Source organism: Gobio gobio (assembly GCF_949357685.1).
Source record: "Gobio gobio genome assembly, chromosome: 13".
NCBI classification, from domain to species: Eukaryota; Metazoa; Chordata; class Actinopteri; order Cypriniformes; family Gobionidae; genus Gobio; species Gobio gobio.
Window position 1 is genome coordinate 52,799,584 of NC_137106.1, and position 17,935 is coordinate 52,817,518.

The following is a 17,935-nucleotide window of genomic DNA, read 5'->3' on the forward strand; positions in this document are numbered from 1 at the left end:
GTGCTCAAACTCTCCTGACCTGAACCCCATAGAGAATGTGTGGGATATTGTGAAGAGAAAGTTGAGAGAGGCAAGAGCCAAGCCTCTGGATGAGCTGAAGGCCGCTATCGAAGCCTCCTGGGCCTCCATTACCCCTCAGCAGTGCCACAGGCTGATGGCCTCATTTCTGCAGAAGCAGTCCCCAACAACTACTGAGGGCAGAACTGAACATTATTATTTGAAGGTTGACTTTTTTTGTATTAAAAACACTTTTCTTTTACTGATCGGATGAAATATGCTAATTTTTTGAGATAGGAATTTTGGGTTTTCATGAGCTGTATGCCAAAATCATCAGTATTAAAACAATAAAAGACCTGAAATATTTCAGTTGGTGTGCAATGAATCTAAAATATATGAAAGTTTAATTTTTATCATTACATTATGGAAGATAATGAACTTTTATCACAATATGCTAATTTTTTGAGAAAGACCTGTGTATATATATATATATATATATATTAGGGCTGTCAAAAGATTAATCGCGATTAATCGCATCCAAAATAAAAGTTTATGTTTACATAATATATGTGTGTGTACTCTGTTAATTATTATTTATATATAAATACACACACATTCATGTGTATATTTAAGAAATATTTGCATGTATATACTGTATATACATTTATATAATCTATAATATATATAAAAATATAAATGTTTTATATATAAAAATAATATATTTTTTTCATTTTGATAAAGTCGGGTTTTGAGAATAAACTCGTTACATTTTGATAATAAAGTTGTTTTGAGAATAAACACGTTATATTTTGAGAATAGAGTTGGGTTTTGAGAATAAACTCGTTACATTTTGAGAATAAAGTTGGGTTTTGAGAATAAACTCATTACATTTTGAGAATAAAGTCGGGTTTTGAGAATAAACTCGTTATATTTTGAGAATAAAGTCGGGTTTTGAGAATAAACTCGTTACATTTTGAGAATAAAGTTGGGTTTTGAGAATAAACTCGTTACATTTTGAGAATAAAGTTGGGTTTTGAGAATAAACTCGTTACATTTTGAGAATAAAGTTGGGTTTTGAGAATAAACTCGTTACATTTTGATAATAAAGTTGTTTTGAGAATAAACACGTTACATTTTGAGAATAAAGTTGGGTTTTGAGAATAAACTCGTTACATTTTGAGAATAAAGTTGGGTTTTGAGAATAAACTCATTACATTTTGAGAATAAAGTCGGGTTTTGAGAATAAACTCGTTATATTTTGAGAATAAAGTTGGGTTTTGAGAATAAACTCGTTACATTTTGAGAATAAAGTTGGGTTTTGAGAATAAACTCGTTATATTTTGAGAATAAAGTTGGGTTTTGAGAATAAACTCGTTATATTTTGAGAATAAAGTTGGGTTTTGAGAATAAACTCGTTATATTTTGGAAATAAAGTCGGGTTTTGAGAATAAACTTGTTACATTTTGGAAATAAAGTTGGGTTTTGAGAATAAACTTGTTACATTTTGAGAATAAAGTTGGGTTTTGAGAATAAACTTGTTACATTTTGGAAATAAAGTTGGGTTTTGAGAATAAACTTGTTACATTTTGAGAATAAAGTTGGGTTTTGAGAATAAACTCATTACATTTTGAGAATAAAGTTGGGTTTTTAGAATAAACTCGTTACAATTTGAGAATAAAGTTGGGTTTTGAGAATAAACTCGTTACATTTTGAGAATAAAGTCGCGTTTTGAGAATAAACTCGTTACATTTTGAGAATAAAGTTGGGTTTTTAGAATAAACTCGTTACAATTTGGAAATAAAGTTGGGTTTTTAGAATAAACTCGTTACATTTTGAGAATAAAGTCGCGTTTTGAGAATAAACTCGTTACATTTTGAGAATAAAGTCGCGTTTTGAGAAAAAACTCATTAAATTTTGAGAATAAAGTCGGGTTTTGAGAATAAGCTCATTACATTTTGAGAATAAAGTTGGGTTTTGAGAATAAACTTGTTACATTTTGGAAATAAAGTTGGGTTTTGAGAATAAACTTGTTACATTTTGAGAATAAAGTTGGGTTTTGAGAATAAACTTGTTACATTTTGGAAATAAAGTTGGGTTTTGAGAATAAACTTGTTACATTTTGGAAATAAAGTTGGGTTTTGAGAATAAACTCGTTACATTTTGAGAATAAAGTTGGGTTTTGAGAATAAACTCATTACATTTTGAGAATAAAGTCGGGTTTTGAGAATAAACTCGTTATATTTTGAGAATAAAGTTGGGTTTTGAGAATAAACTCGTTACATTTTGAGAATAAAGTTGGGTTTTGAGAATAAACTCGTTATATTTTGAGAATAAAGTTGGGTTTTGAGAATAAACTCGTTATATTTTGAGAATAAAGTTGGGTTTTGAGAATAAACTCGTTATATTTTGGAAATAAAGTCGGGTTTTGAGAATAAACTTGTTACATTTTGGAAATAAAGTTGGGTTTTGAGAATAAACTTGTTACATTTTGAGAATAAAGTTGGGTTTTGAGAATAAACTTGTTACATTTTGGAAATAAAGTTGGGTTTTGAGAATAAACTTGTTACATTTTGAGAATAAAGTTGGGTTTTGAGAATAAACTCATTACATTTTGAGAATAAAGTTGGGTTTTTAGAATAAACTCGTTACAATTTGAGAATAAAGTTGGGTTTTGAGAATAAACTCGTTACATTTTGAGAATAAAGTCGCGTTTTGAGAATAAACTCGTTACATTTTGAGAATAAAGTTGGGTTTTTAGAATAAACTCGTTACAATTTGGAAATAAAGTTGGGTTTTTAGAATAAACTCGTTACATTTTGAGAATAAAGTCGCGTTTTGAGAATAAACTCGTTACATTTTGAGAATAAAGTCGCGTTTTGAGAAAAAACTCATTAAATTTTGAGAATAAAGTCGGGTTTTGAGAATAAGCTCATTACATTTTGAGAATAAAGTTGGGTTTTGAGAATAAACTTGTTACATTTTGGAAATAAAGTTGGGTTTTGAGAATAAACTTGTTACATTTTGAGAATAAAGTTGGGTTTTGAGAATAAACTTGTTACATTTTGGAAATAAAGTTGGGTTTTGAGAATAAACTTGTTACATTTTGGAAATAAAGTTGGGTTTTGAGAATAAACTTGTTACATTTTGAGAATAAAGTTGGGTTTTGAGAATAAACTCGTTACATTTTGGAAATAAAGTCGGGTTTTGAGAATAAACTCGTTACATTTTGAGAATAAAGTTGGGTTTTGAGAATAAACTTGTTACATTTTGAGAATAAAGTCGGGTTTTGAGAATAAACTCGTTACATTTTGAGAATAAAGTTGGGTTTTGAGAATAAACTCGTTACATTTTGGAAAAAAAGTCGGGTTTTGAGAATAAACTCGTTACATTTTGAGAATAAAGTTGGGTTTTGAGAATAAACTCGTTACATTTTGAGAATAAAGTTTGGTTTTGAGAATAAACTCGTTATATTTTGGAAATAAAGTCGGGTTTTGAGAATAAACTTGTTACATTTTGGAAATAAAGTTGGGTTTTGAGAATAAACTTGTTACATTTTGAGAATAAAGTTGGGTTTTGAGAATAAACTTGTTACATTTTGGAAATAAAGTTGGGTTTTGAGAATAAACTTGTTACATTTTGAGAATAAAGTTGGGTTTTGAGAATAAACTCATTACATTTTGAGAATAAAGTTGGGTTTTTAGAATAAACTCGTTACAATTTGAGAATAAAGTTGGGTTTTGAGAATAAACTCATTACATTTTGAGAATAAAGTTGGGTTTTTAGAATAAACTCGTTACAATTTGGAAATAAAGTTGGGTTTTTAGAATAAACTCGTTACATTTTGAGAATAAAGTCGCGTTTTGAGAATAAACTCGTTACATTTTGAGAATAAAGTCGCGTTTTGAGAAAAAACTCATTAAATTTTGAGAATAAAGTCGGGTTTTGAGAATAAGCTCATTACATTTTGAGAATAAAGTTGGGTTTTGAGAATAAACTTGTTACATTTTGGAAATAAAGTTGGGTTTTGAGAATAAACTTGTTACATTTTGAGAAAAAGTTGGGTTTTGAGAATAAACTTGTTACATTTTGGAAATAAAGTTGGGTTTTGAGAATAAACTTGTTACATTTTGAGAATAAAGTTGGGTTTTGAGAATAAACTCGTTACATTTTGGAAATAAAGTTGGGTTTTGAGAATAAACTTGTTACATTTTGAGAATAAAGTCGGGTTTTGAGAATAAACTCGTTACATTTTGAGAATAAAGTTGGGTTTTGAGAATAAACTCGTTACATTTTGAGAATAAAGTTGGGTTTTGAGAATAAACTCGTTACATTTTGGAAAAAAAGTCGGGTTTTGAGAATAAACTCGTTACATTTTGAGAATAAAGTTGGGTTTTGAGAATAAACTCGTTACATTTTGAGAATAAAGTTGGGTTTTGAGAATAAACTTGTTACATTTTGAGAATAAAGTCGGGTTTTGAGAATAAACTCGTTACAATTTGGAAATAAAGTCGCGTTTTGAGAAAAAACTCGTTACATTTTGAGAATAAAGTTGGGTTTTGAGAATAAACTCGTTACATTTTGAGAATAAATTTGGGTTTTTAGAATAAACTCGTTACAATTTGGAAATAAAGTCGCGTTTTGAGAATAAACTCGTTACATTTTGAGAATAAAGTTGGGTTCTGAGAATAAAGTCGGTTTTTGAGAATAAGCTCATTACATTTTGAGAATAAAGTTGGGTTTTGAGAATAAACTCATTAAATTTTGAGAATAAAGTCGGGTTTTGAGAATGAACTCGTTACATTTTCAGAATAAAGTTTGGTTTTGAGAATAAACTCATAAAATTTTGAGAATAAAGTTGGGTTTTGAGAATAAACTCGTTACATTTTGGAAATAAAGTCGGGTTTTGAGAATAAACTCGTTACATTTTGAGAATAAAGTTGGGTTTTGAGAATAAACTTGTTACATTTTGAGAATAAAGTCGGGTTTTGAGAATAAACTCGTTACATTTTGAGAATAAAGTTGGGTTTTGAGAATAAACTCGTTACATTTTGAGAATAAAGTTGGGTTTTGAGAATAAACTCGTTACATTTTGGAAAAAAAGTCGGGTTTTGAGAATAAACTCGTTACATTTTGAGAATAAAGTCGGGTTTTGAGAATAAACTCGTTACATTTTGAGAATAAAGTTGGGTTTTGAGAATAAACTTGTTACATTTTGAGAATAAAGTTGGGTTTTTAGAATAAACTCGTTACATTTTGAGAATAAAGTTGGGTTTTGAGAATAAACTCGTTACATTTTGAGAATAAAGTTGGGTTTTGAGAATAAACTTGTTACATTTTGAGAATAAAGTTGGGTTTTTAGAATAAACTCGTTACAATTTGGAAATAAAGTCGCGTTTTGAGAAAAAACTCGTTACATTTTGAGAATAAAGTTGGGTTTTGAGAATAAACTCGTTACATTTTGAGAATAAATTTGGGTTTTTAGAATAAACTCGTTACAATTTGGAAATAAAGTCGCGTTTTGAGAATAAACTCGTTACATTTTGAGAATAAAGTTGGGTTCTGAGAATAAAGTCGGTTTTTGAGAATAAGCTCATTACATTTTGAGAATAAAGTTGGGTTTTGAGAATAAACTCATTAAATTTTGAGAATAAAGTCGGGTTTTGAGAATGAACTCGTTACATTTTCAGAATAAAGTTTGGTTTTGAGAATAAACTCATAAAATTTTGAGAATAAAGTCGGGTTTTGAGAATAAACTCGTTACATTTTGAGAATAAAGTCGGGTTTTGAGAATAAACTCGTTACATTTTGAGAATAAAGTCGGGTTTTGAGAATAAACTCGTTACATTTTGAGAATAAAGTTGGGTTTTGAGAATAAACTCGTTACATTTTGAGAATAAAGTCGGGTTTTGAGAATAAACTCGTTACATTTTGAGAATAAAGTCGGGTTTTGAGAATAAACTCGTTACATTTTGAGAATAAAGTTGGGTTTTGAGAATAAACTTGTTACATTTTGGAAATAAAGTCGGGTTTTGAGAATAAACTCGTTACATTTTGAGAATAAAGTTGGGTTTTTAGAATAAACTCGTTACATTTTGAGAATAAAGTCGCGTTTTGAGAATAAACTCGTTACATTTTGAGAATAAAGTCGCGTTTTGAGAAAAAACTCATTAAATTTTGAGAATAAAGTCGGGTTTTGAGAATAAGCTCATTACATTTTGAGAATAAAGTTGGGTTTTGAGAATAAACTTGTTACATTTTGGAAATAAAGTTGGGTTTTGAGAATAAACTTGTTACATTTTGAGAATAAAGTTGGGTTTTGAGAATAAACTTGTTACATTTTGGAAATAAAGTTGGGTTTTGAGAATAAACTTGTTACATTTTGGAAATAAAGTTGGGTTTTGAGAATAAACTTGTTACATTTTGAGAATAAAGTTGGGTTTTGAGAATAAACTCGTTACATTTTGGAAATAAAGTCGGGTTTTGAGAATAAACTCGTTACATTTTGAGAATAAAGTCGGGTTTTGAGAATAAACTCGTTACATTTTGAGAATAAAGTTGGGTTTTGAGAATAAACTCGTTACATTTTGGAAAAAAAGTCGGGTTTTGAGAATAAACTCGTTACATTTTGAGAATAAAGTTGGGTTTTGAGAATAAACTCGTTACATTTTGAGAATAAAGTTGGGTTTTGAGAATAAACTCGTTATATTTTGGAAATAAAGTCGGGTTTTGAGAATAAACTTGTTACATTTTGGAAATAAAGTTGGGTTTTGAGAATAAACTTGTTACATTTTGAGAATAAAGTTGGGTTTTGAGAATAAACTTGTTACATTTTGGAAATAAAGTTGGGTTTTGAGAATAAACTTGTTACATTTTGAGAATAAAGTTGGGTTTTGAGAATAAACTCATTACATTTTGAGAATAAAGTTGGGTTTTTAGAATAAACTCGTTACAATTTGGAAATAAAGTTGGGTTTTTAGAATAAACTCGTTACATTTTGAGAATAAAGTTGGGTTTTTAGAATAAACTCGTTACATTTTGAGAATAAAGTCGCGTTTTGAGAATAAACTCGTTACATTTTGAGAATAAAGTCGCGTTTTGAGAAAAAACTCATTAAATTTTGAGAATAAAGTCGGGTTTTGAGAATAAGCTCATTACATTTTGAGAATAAAGTTGGGTTTTGAGAATAAACTTGTTACATTTTGGAAATAAAGTTGGGTTTTGAGAATAAACTTGTTACATTTTGAGAATAAAGTTGGGTTTTGAGAATAAACTTGTTACATTTTGGAAATAAAGTTGGGTTTTGAGAATAAACTTGTTACATTTTGAGAATAAAGTTGGGTTTTGAGAATAAACTCGTTACATTTTGGAAATAAAGTCGGGTTTTGAGAATAAACTCGTTACATTTTGAGAATAAAGTTGGGTTTTGAGAATAAACTTGTTACATTTTGAGAATAAAGTCGGGTTTTGAGAATAAACTCGTTACATTTTGAGAATAAAGTTGGGTTTTGAGAATAAACTCGTTACATTTTGAGAATAAAGTTGGGTTTTGAGAATAAACTCGTTACATTTTGGAAAAAAAGTCGGGTTTTGAGAATAAACTCGTTACATTTTGAGAATAAAGTTGGGTTTTGAGAATAAACTCGTTACATTTTGAGAATAAAGTTGGGTTTTGAGAATAAACTTGTTACATTTTGAGAATAAAGTCGGGTTTTGAGAATAAACTCGTTACATTTTGAGAATAAAGTTGGGTTTTGAGAATAAACTCGTTACAATTTGGAAATAAAGTCGCGTTTTGAGAAAAAACTCGTTACATTTTGAGAATAAAGTTGGGTTTTGAGAATAAACTCGTTACATTTTGAGAATAAATTTGGGTTTTTAGAATAAACTCGTTACAATTTGGAAATAAAGTCGCGTTTTGAGAATAAACTCGTTACATTTTGAGAATAAAGTTGGGTTCTGAGAATAAAGTCGGTTTTTGAGAATAAGCTCATTACATTTTGAGAATAAAGTTGGGTTTTGAGAATAAACTCGTTACATTTTGAGAATAAAGTCGGGTTTTGAGAATAAACTCGTTACATTTTGAGAATAAAGTCGGGTTTTGAGAATAAACTCGTTACATTTTGAGAATAAAGTTGGGTTTTGAGAATAAACTCGTTACATTTTGAGAATAAAGTCGGGTTTTGAGAATAAACTCGTTACATTTTGAGAATAAAGTCGGGTTTTGAGAATAAACTCGTTACATTTTGAGAATAAAGTTGGGTTTTGAGAATAAACTTGTTACATTTTGGAAATAAAGTCGGGTTTTGAGAATAAACTCGTTACATTTTGAGAATAAAGTTGGGTTTTTAGAATAAACTCGTTACATTTTGAGAATAAAGTCGCGTTTTGAGAATAAACTCGTTACATTTTGAGAATAAAGTCGCGTTTTGAGAAAAAACTCATTAAATTTTGAGAATAAAGTCGGGTTTTGAGAATAAGCTCATTACATTTTGAGAATAAAGTTGGGTTTTGAGAATAAACTTGTTACATTTTGGAAATAAAGTTGGGTTTTGAGAATAAACTTGTTACATTTTGAGAATAAAGTTGGGTTTTGAGAATAAACTTGTTACATTTTGGAAATAAAGTTGGGTTTTGAGAATAAACTTGTTACATTTTGGAAATAAAGTTGGGTTTTGAGAATAAACTTGTTACATTTTGAGAATAAAGTTGGGTTTTGAGAATAAACTCGTTACATTTTGGAAATAAAGTCGGGTTTTGAGAATAAACTCGTTACATTTTGAGAATAAAGTCGGGTTTTGAGAATAAACTCGTTACATTTTGAGAATAAAGTTGGGTTTTGAGAATAAACTCGTTACATTTTGGAAAAAAAGTCGGGTTTTGAGAATAAACTCGTTACATTTTGAGAATAAAGTTGGGTTTTGAGAATAAACTCGTTACATTTTGAGAATAAAGTTGGGTTTTGAGAATAAACTCGTTATATTTTGGAAATAAAGTCGGGTTTTGAGAATAAACTTGTTACATTTTGGAAATAAAGTTGGGTTTTGAGAATAAACTTGTTACATTTTGAGAATAAAGTTGGGTTTTGAGAATAAACTTGTTACATTTTGGAAATAAAGTTGGGTTTTGAGAATAAACTTGTTACATTTTGAGAATAAAGTTGGGTTTTGAGAATAAACTCATTACATTTTGAGAATAAAGTTGGGTTTTTAGAATAAACTCGTTACAATTTGGAAATAAAGTTGGGTTTTTAGAATAAACTCGTTACATTTTGAGAATAAAGTTGGGTTTTTAGAATAAACTCGTTACATTTTGAGAATAAAGTCGCGTTTTGAGAATAAACTCGTTACATTTTGAGAATAAAGTCGCGTTTTGAGAAAAAACTCATTAAATTTTGAGAATAAAGTCGGGTTTTGAGAATAAGCTCATTACATTTTGAGAATAAAGTTGGGTTTTGAGAATAAACTTGTTACATTTTGGAAATAAAGTTGGGTTTTGAGAATAAACTTGTTACATTTTGAGAATAAAGTTGGGTTTTGAGAATAAACTTGTTACATTTTGGAAATAAAGTTGGGTTTTGAGAATAAACTTGTTACATTTTGAGAATAAAGTTGGGTTTTGAGAATAAACTCGTTACATTTTGGAAATAAAGTCGGGTTTTGAGAATAAACTCGTTACATTTTGAGAATAAAGTTGGGTTTTGAGAATAAACTTGTTACATTTTGAGAATAAAGTCGGGTTTTGAGAATAAACTCGTTACATTTTGAGAATAAAGTTGGGTTTTGAGAATAAACTCGTTACATTTTGAGAATAAAGTTGGGTTTTGAGAATAAACTCGTTACATTTTGGAAAAAAAGTCGGGTTTTGAGAATAAACTCGTTACATTTTGAGAATAAAGTTGGGTTTTGAGAATAAACTCGTTACATTTTGAGAATAAAGTTGGGTTTTGAGAAGAAACTTGTTACATTTTGAGAATAAAGTCGGGTTTTGAGAATAAACTCGTTACATTTTGAGAATAAAGTTGGGTTTTGAGAATAAACTCGTTACAATTTGGAAATAAAGTCGCGTTTTGAGAAAAAACTCGTTACATTTTGAGAATAAAGTTGGGTTTTGAGAATAAACTCGTTACATTTTGAGAATAAATTTGGGTTTTTAGAATAAACTCGTTACAATTTGGAAATAAAGTCGCGTTTTGAGAATAAACTCGTTACATTTTGAGAATAAAGTTGGGTTCTGAGAATAAAGTCGGTTTTTGAGAATAAGCTCATTACATTTTGAGAATAAAGTTGGGTTTTGAGAATAAACTCATTAAATTTTGAGAATAAAGTCGGGTTTTGAGAATGAACTCGTTACATTTTCAGAATAAAGTTTGGTTTTGAGAATAAACTCATAAAATTTTGAGAATAAAGTCGGGTTTTGAGAATAAACTCGTTACATTTTGAGAATAAAGTCGGGTTTTGAGAATAAACTCGTTACATTTTGAGAATAAAGTCGGGTTTTGAGAATAAACTCGTTACATTTTGAGAATAAAGTTGGGTTTTGAGAATAAACTCGTTACATTTTGAGAATAAAGTCGGGTTTTGAGAATAAACTCGTTACATTTTGAGAATAAAGTCGGGTTTTGAGAATAAACTCGTTACATTTTGAGAATAAAGTTGGGTTTTGAGAATAAACTTGTTACATTTTGGAAATAAAGTCGGGTTTTGAGAATAAACTCGTTACATTTTGAGAATAAAGTTGGGTTTTTAGAATAAACTCGTTACAATTTGGAAATAAAGTCGCGTTTTGAGAAAAAACTCGTTACATTTTGAGAATAAAGTTGGGTTTTGAGAATAAACTCGTTACATTTTGAGAATAAATTTGGGTTTTTAGAATAAACTCGTTACAATTTGGAAATAAAGTCGCGTTTTGAGAATAAACTCGTTACATTTTGAGAATAAAGTTGGGTTCTGAGAATAAAGTCGGTTTTTGAGAATAAGCTCATTACATTTTGAGAATAAAGTTGGGTTTTGAGAATAAACTCATTAAATTTTGAGAATAAAGTCGGGTTTTGAGAATGAACTTGTTACATTTTCAGAATAAAGTTTGGTTTTGAGAATAAACTCATAAAATTTTGAGAATAAAGTCGGGTTTTGAGAATAAACTCGTTACATTTTGAGAATAAAGTCGGGTTTTGAGAATAAACTCGTTACATTTTGAGAATAAAGTCGGGTTTTGAGAATAAACTCGTTACATTTTGAGAATAAAGTTGGGTTTTGAGAATAAACTCGTTACATTTTGAGAATAAAGTTGGGTTTTGAGAATAAACTCATTAAATTTTGAGAATAAAGTCGGGTTTTGAGAATGAACTCGTTACATTTTCAGAATAAAGTTTGGTTTTGAGAATAAACTCATTAAATTTTGAGAATAAAGTCGGGTTTTGAGAATAAACTCGTTACATTTTGAGAATAAAGTTGGGTTTTGAGAATAAACTCGTTACAATTTGGAAATAAAGTCGCGTTTTGAGAATAAACTCGTTACATTTTGAGAATAAAGTCGGTTTTTGAGAATAAGCTCATTACATTTTGAGAATAAAGTTGGGTTTTGAGAATAAACTCATTACATTTTGAGAATAAAGTTGGGTTTTGAGAATAAACTCATTAAATTTTGAGAATAAAGTCGGGTTTTGAGAATAAACTCGTTACATTTTCAGAATAAAGTTTGGTTTTGAGAATAAACTCATTAAATTTTGAGAATAAAGTTGGGTTTTGAGAATAAACTCATAACATTTTGAGAATAAAGTCAGGTTTTGAGAATAAACTCGTTACATTTTGAGAATAAAGTTGGGTTTTGAGAATAAACTCGTTACATTTTGGAAATAAAGTCGGGTTTTGAGAATAAACTCGTTACATTTTGGAAATAAAGTCGCGTTTTGAGAATAAACTCGTTACATTTCGGAAATAAAGTCGGGTTTTGAGAATAAACTCGTTACATTTTGAGAATAAAGTTGGTTTTGAGAATAAACTCATTAAATTTTGGAAATAAAGTCGGGTTTTGAGAATAAAATCGTTACATTTTGAGAATAAAGTCGGGTTTTGAGAAGAAACTCATTACATTTTGAGAATAAAGTCGGGTTTTGAGAAGAAACTCATTACATTTTGAGAATAAAGTTGGGTTTTGAGAATAAACTCGTTACATTTTGAGAATAAAGTTGGGTTTTGAGAATAAACTCGTTACATTTTGGAAATAAAGTTGGGTTTTGAGAATAAAATCGTTACATTTTGAGAATAAAGTCAGGTTTTGAGAATAAACTTGTTACATTTTGAGAATAAAGTTGGTTTTGAGAATAAACTCATTACATTTTGGAAATAAAGTCGGGTTTTGAGAATAAAATCGTTACATTTTGAGAATAAAGTCGGGTTTTGAGAAGAAACTCATTACATTTTGAGAATAAAGTCGGGTTTTGAGAAGAAACTCATTACATTTTGAGAATAAAGTTGGGTTTTGAGAATAAACTTGTTACATTTTGAGAATAAAGTTGGGTTTTGAGAATAAACTCATTACATTTTGAGAATAAAGTTGGGTTTTGAGAATAAACTCATTAAATTTTGAGAATAAAGTCGGGTTTTGAGAATAAACTCGTTACATTTTCAGAATAAAGTTTGGTTTTGAGAATAAACTCATTAAATTTTGAGAATAAAGTTGGGTTTTGAGAATAAACTCATAACATTTTGAGAATAAAGTCAGGTTTTGAGAATAAACTCGTTCCATTTTGGAAATAAAGTCGGGTTTTGAGAATAAACTCGTTACATTTCGGAAATAAAGTCGGGTTTTGAGAATAAACTCGTTACATTTTGAGAATAAAGTCAGGTTTTGAGAATAAACTCGTTACATTTTGAGAATAAAGTTGGTTTTGAGAATAAACTCATTAAATTTTGGAAATAAAGTCGGGTTTTGAGAATAAAATCGTTACATTTTGAGAATAAAGTCGGGTTTTGAGAAGAAACTCATTACATTTTGAGAATAAAGTCGGGTTTTGAGAAGAAACTCATTACATTTTGAGAATAAAGTTGGGTTTTGAGAATAAACTCGTTACATTTTGAGAATAAAGTTGGGTTTTGAGAATAAACTCGTTACATTTTGGAAATAAAGTTGGGTTTTGAGAATAAAATCGTTACATTTTGAGAATAAAGTCGGGTTTTGAGAAGAAACTCATTACATTTTGAGAATAAAGTCGGGTTTTGAGAAGAAACTCATTACATTTTGAGAATAAAGTTGGGTTTTGAGAATAAACTCGTTACATTTTGAGAATAAAGTTGGGTTTTGAGAATAAACTCGTTACATTTTGAGAATAAAGTTGGGTTTTGAGAATAAACTCGTTACATTTTGGAAATAAAGTCGCGTTTTGAGAATAAAATCGTTATATTTTGAGAATAAAGTTGGGTTTTGAGAATAAACTCGTTACATTTTGGAAATAAAGTCGCGTTTTGAGAATAAACTCGTTACATTTCGGAAATAAAGTCGGGTTTTGAGAATAAACTCGTTACATTTTGAGAATAAAGTCAGGTTTTGAGAATAAACTTGTTACATTTTGAGAATAAAGTCGGGTTTTGAGAATAAACTTGTTACATTTTGAGAATAAAGTTGGTTTTGAGAATAAACTCATTAAATTTTGGAAATAAAGTCGGGTTTTGAGAATAAAATCGTTACATTTTGAGAATAAAGTCGGGTTTTGAGAAGAAACTCATTACATTTTGAGAATAAAGTCGGGTTTTGAGAAGAAACTCATTACATTTTGAGAATAAAGTCGGGTTTTGAGAATAAACTCGTTACATTTTGAGAATAAAGTTGGGTTTTGAGAATAAACTCGTTACATTTTTAGAATAAAGTTGGGTTTTGAGAATAAACTCGTTACATTTTGGAAATAAAGTCGCGTTTTGAGAATAAACTCGTTACATTTTGGAAATAAAGTCGGGTTTTGAGAATAAACTCGTTACATTTTGGAAATAAAGTCGCGTTTTGAGAATAAACTCGTTACATTTTGAGAATAAAGTCGGGTTTTGAGAAGAAACTCATTACATTTTGAGAATAAAGTCGGGTTTTGAGAAGAAACTCATTACATTTTGAGAATAAAGTTGGGTTTTGAGAATAAACTCGTTACATTTTGAGAATAAAGTTGGGTTTTGAGAATAAACTCGTTACATTTTGGAAATAAAGTCGGGTTTTGAGAATAAACTCGTTACATTTTGGAAATAAAGTCGCGTTTTGAGAATAAAATCGTTACATTTTGAGAATAAAGTCGGGTTTTGAGAAGAAACTCATTACATTTTGAGAATAAAGTCGGGTTTTGAGAAGAAACTCATTACATTTTGAGAATAAAGTTGGGTTTTGAGAATAAACTCGTTACATTTTGAGAATAAAGTTGGGTTTTGAGAATAAACTCGTTACATTTTGAGAATAAAGTTGGGTTTTGAGAATAAACTCGTTACATTTTGGAAATAAAGTCGCGTTTTGAGAATAAAATCGTTACATTTTGAGAATAAAGTTGGGTTTTGAGAATAAACTCGTTACATTTTGGAAATAAAGTCGCGTTTTGAGAATAAACTCGTTACATTTCGGAAATAAAGTCGGGTTTTGAGAATAAACTCGTTACATTTTGAGAATAAAGTCAGGTTTTGAGAATAAACTTGTTACATTTTGAGAATAAAGTCGGGTTTTGAGAATAAACTTGTTACATTTTGAGAATAAAGTTGGTTTTGAGAATAAACTCATTAAATTTTGGAAATAAAGTCGGGTTTTGAGAATAAAATCGTTACATTTTGAGAATAAAGTCGGGTTTTGAGAAGAAACTCATTACATTTTGAGAATAAAGTCGGGTTTTGAGAAGAAACTCATTACATTTTGAGAATAAAGTCGGGTTTTGAGAATAAACTCGTTACATTTTGAGAATAAAGTTGGGTTTTGAGAATAAACTCGTTACATTTTTAGAATAAAGTTGGGTTTTGAGAATAAACTCGTTACATTTTGGAAATAAAGTCGCGTTTTGAGAATAAACTCGTTACATTTTGGAAATAAAGTCGGGTTTTGAGAATAAACTCGTTACATTTTGGAAATAAAGTCGCGTTTTGAGAATAAACTCGTTACATTTTGAGAATAAAGTCAGGTTTTGAGAATAAACTTGTTACATTTTGAGAATAAAGTCGGGTTTTGAGAATAAACTTGTTACATTTCGGAAATAAAGTCGGGTTTTGAGAATAAACTCGTTACATTTTGAGAATAAAGTCGGGTTTTGAGAATAAACTTGTCACATTTTGAGAATAAAGTTGGTTTTGAGAATAAACTCATTACATTTTGGAAATAAAGTCGGGTTTTGAGAATAAAATCGTTACATTTTGAGAATAAAGTCGGGTTTTGAGAAGAAACTCATTACATTTTGAGAATAAAGTCGGGTTTTGAGAAGAAACTCATTACATTTTGAGAATAAAGTCAGGTTTTGAGAATAAACTTGTTACATTTTGAGAATAAAGTCGGGTTTTGAGAATAAACTTGTTACATTTTGAGAATAAAGTTGGTTTTGAGAATAAACTTGTTACATTTTGGAAATAAAGTCGGGTTTTGAGAATAAAATCGTTACATTTTGAGAATAAAGTCGGGTTTTGAGAAGAAACTCATTACATTTTGAGAATAAAGTCGGGTTTTGAGAAGAAACTCATTACATTTTGAGAATAAAGTCGGGTTTTGAGAATAAACTCGTTACATTTTGAGAATAAAGTTGGGTTTTGAGAATAAACTCGTTACATTTTTAGAATAAAGTTGGGTTTTGAGAATAAACTTGTTACATTTTGGAAATAAAGTCGCGTTTTGAGAATAAACTCGTTACATTTTTGAAATAAAGTCGGGTTTTGAGAATAAACTCGTTACATTTTGGAAATAAAGTCGCGTTTTGAGAATAAACTCGTTACATTTTGAGAATAAAGTCAGGTTTTGAGAATAAACTTGTTACATTTTGAGAATAAAGTCGGGTTTTGAGAATAAACTTGTTACATTTTGAGAATAAAGTCGGGTTTTGAGAATAAACTCGTTACATTTTGAGAATAAAGTTGGTTTTGAGAATAAACTCATTACATTTTGGAAATAAAGTCGGGTTTTGAGAATAAACTCGTTACATTTTGAGAATAAAGTCGGGTTTTGAGAATAAACTTGTCACATTTTGAGAATAAAGTTGGGTTTTGAGAATAAACTCATTACATTTTGGAAATAAAGTTGGGTTTTGAGAATAAACTTGTTACATTTTGAGAATAAAGTCGGGTTTTGAGAAGAAACTCATTACATTTTGAGAATAAAGTCGGGTTTTGAGAAGAAACTCATTACATTTTGAGAATAAAGTCAGGTTTTGAGAATAAACTTGTTACATTTTGAGAATAAAGTCGGGTTTTGAGAATAAACTTGTTACATTTTGAGAATAAAGTTGGTTTTGAGAATAAACTCATTACATTTTGGGAATAAAGTCGGGTTTTGAGAATAAACTCGTTACATTTTGAGAATAAAGTTGGGTTTTGAGAATAAAATCGTTACATTTTGAGAATAAAGTCGGGTTTTGAGAAGAAACTCATTACATTTTGAGAATAAAGTCGGGTTTTGAGAATAAACTCGTTACATTTTGAGAATAAAGTTGGGTTTTGAGAATAAACTCGTTACATTTTGGAAATAAAGTAGCGTTTTGAGAATAAACTTGTTACATTTCGGAAATAAAGTTTGGTTTTGAGAATAAACTCGTTACATTTTGAGAATAAAGTCGGGTTTTGAGAATAAACTCATTACATTTTGAGAATAAAGTCGGGTTTTGAGAATAAACTCATTACATTTTGAGAATAAAGTCGGGTTTTGAGAATAAACTCGTTACATTTTGAGAATAAAGTTGGGTTTAGAGAATAAACTCGTTACATTTTGGAAATTAAGTCGCGTTTTGAGAATAAACTCGTTACATTTTGGAAATAAAGTCGGGTTTTGAGAATAAACTCGTTACATTTTGGAAATAAAGTCGCGTTTTGAGAATAAACTCGTTACATTTCGGAAATAAAGTCGGGTTTTGAGAATAAACTCGTTACATTTTGAGAATAAAGTCGGGTTTTGAGAAGAAACTCATTACATTTTGAGAATAAAGTCGGGTTTTGAGAATAAACTCATTACATTTTGAGAATAAAGTCGGGTTTCGAGAAGTTGAAGGTGTACATTCACTCCCTGACAGTAGATGCCATTTTTTATTTGATTGCAGATGAAACTCACCATGAGTTGAAACGAATCCTATGATCTGCAATTCCTCTCATAACTCCCTCTTATTGAGACTTCTGTATTCATAATGTTGTTTGTGATCAGCAGCTCTAGATTCGTCTTGCCTCCTCGTCTTCTTCGTCTACTTCCTCTTCATCTTCGTCTACTTCCTCTTCATTTTCTTCTTCGTCTACTTCCTCTTCATCTTCTTCTTCGTCTACTTCCTCTTCATCTTCTTCTTCGTCTACTTCCTCTTCATCTTCTTCTTCGTCTACTTCCTCTTCATCGTCTTCTTAAGTATCAATGTGTGCTCGGCGAGAGCGTTTGTGCTTGAGTGTGTTTTACTGTAACTTCAGCAGCTCCAGGCTCGTCAACTAAAGCTCCGATCTCATTGGTCGGACAGTTTTTAACACGCCGCAAAAAAAAAAAAAACGAAACCTTAGGTGTAACCTAAAGTCCCACTGAAGTGCCGTGAAACACAGAATTATTCAACGTGTTAACGTGATTTCCCCTGAAACGACTCCAGCTGTTAGAAGCTCCTCCCCTTTTTTGAAACAGCCAATAGCGTTTGGTTAATACCAGAGTTTGACTAGAGCCTCTCTGTTTGGTAAAGCCAGAGTTTCCTCCTGATCTCTAACCGTTTCTCATCATAATCTCCTCCAGATCGCTTTGAAATACAGCATCTGTGCAG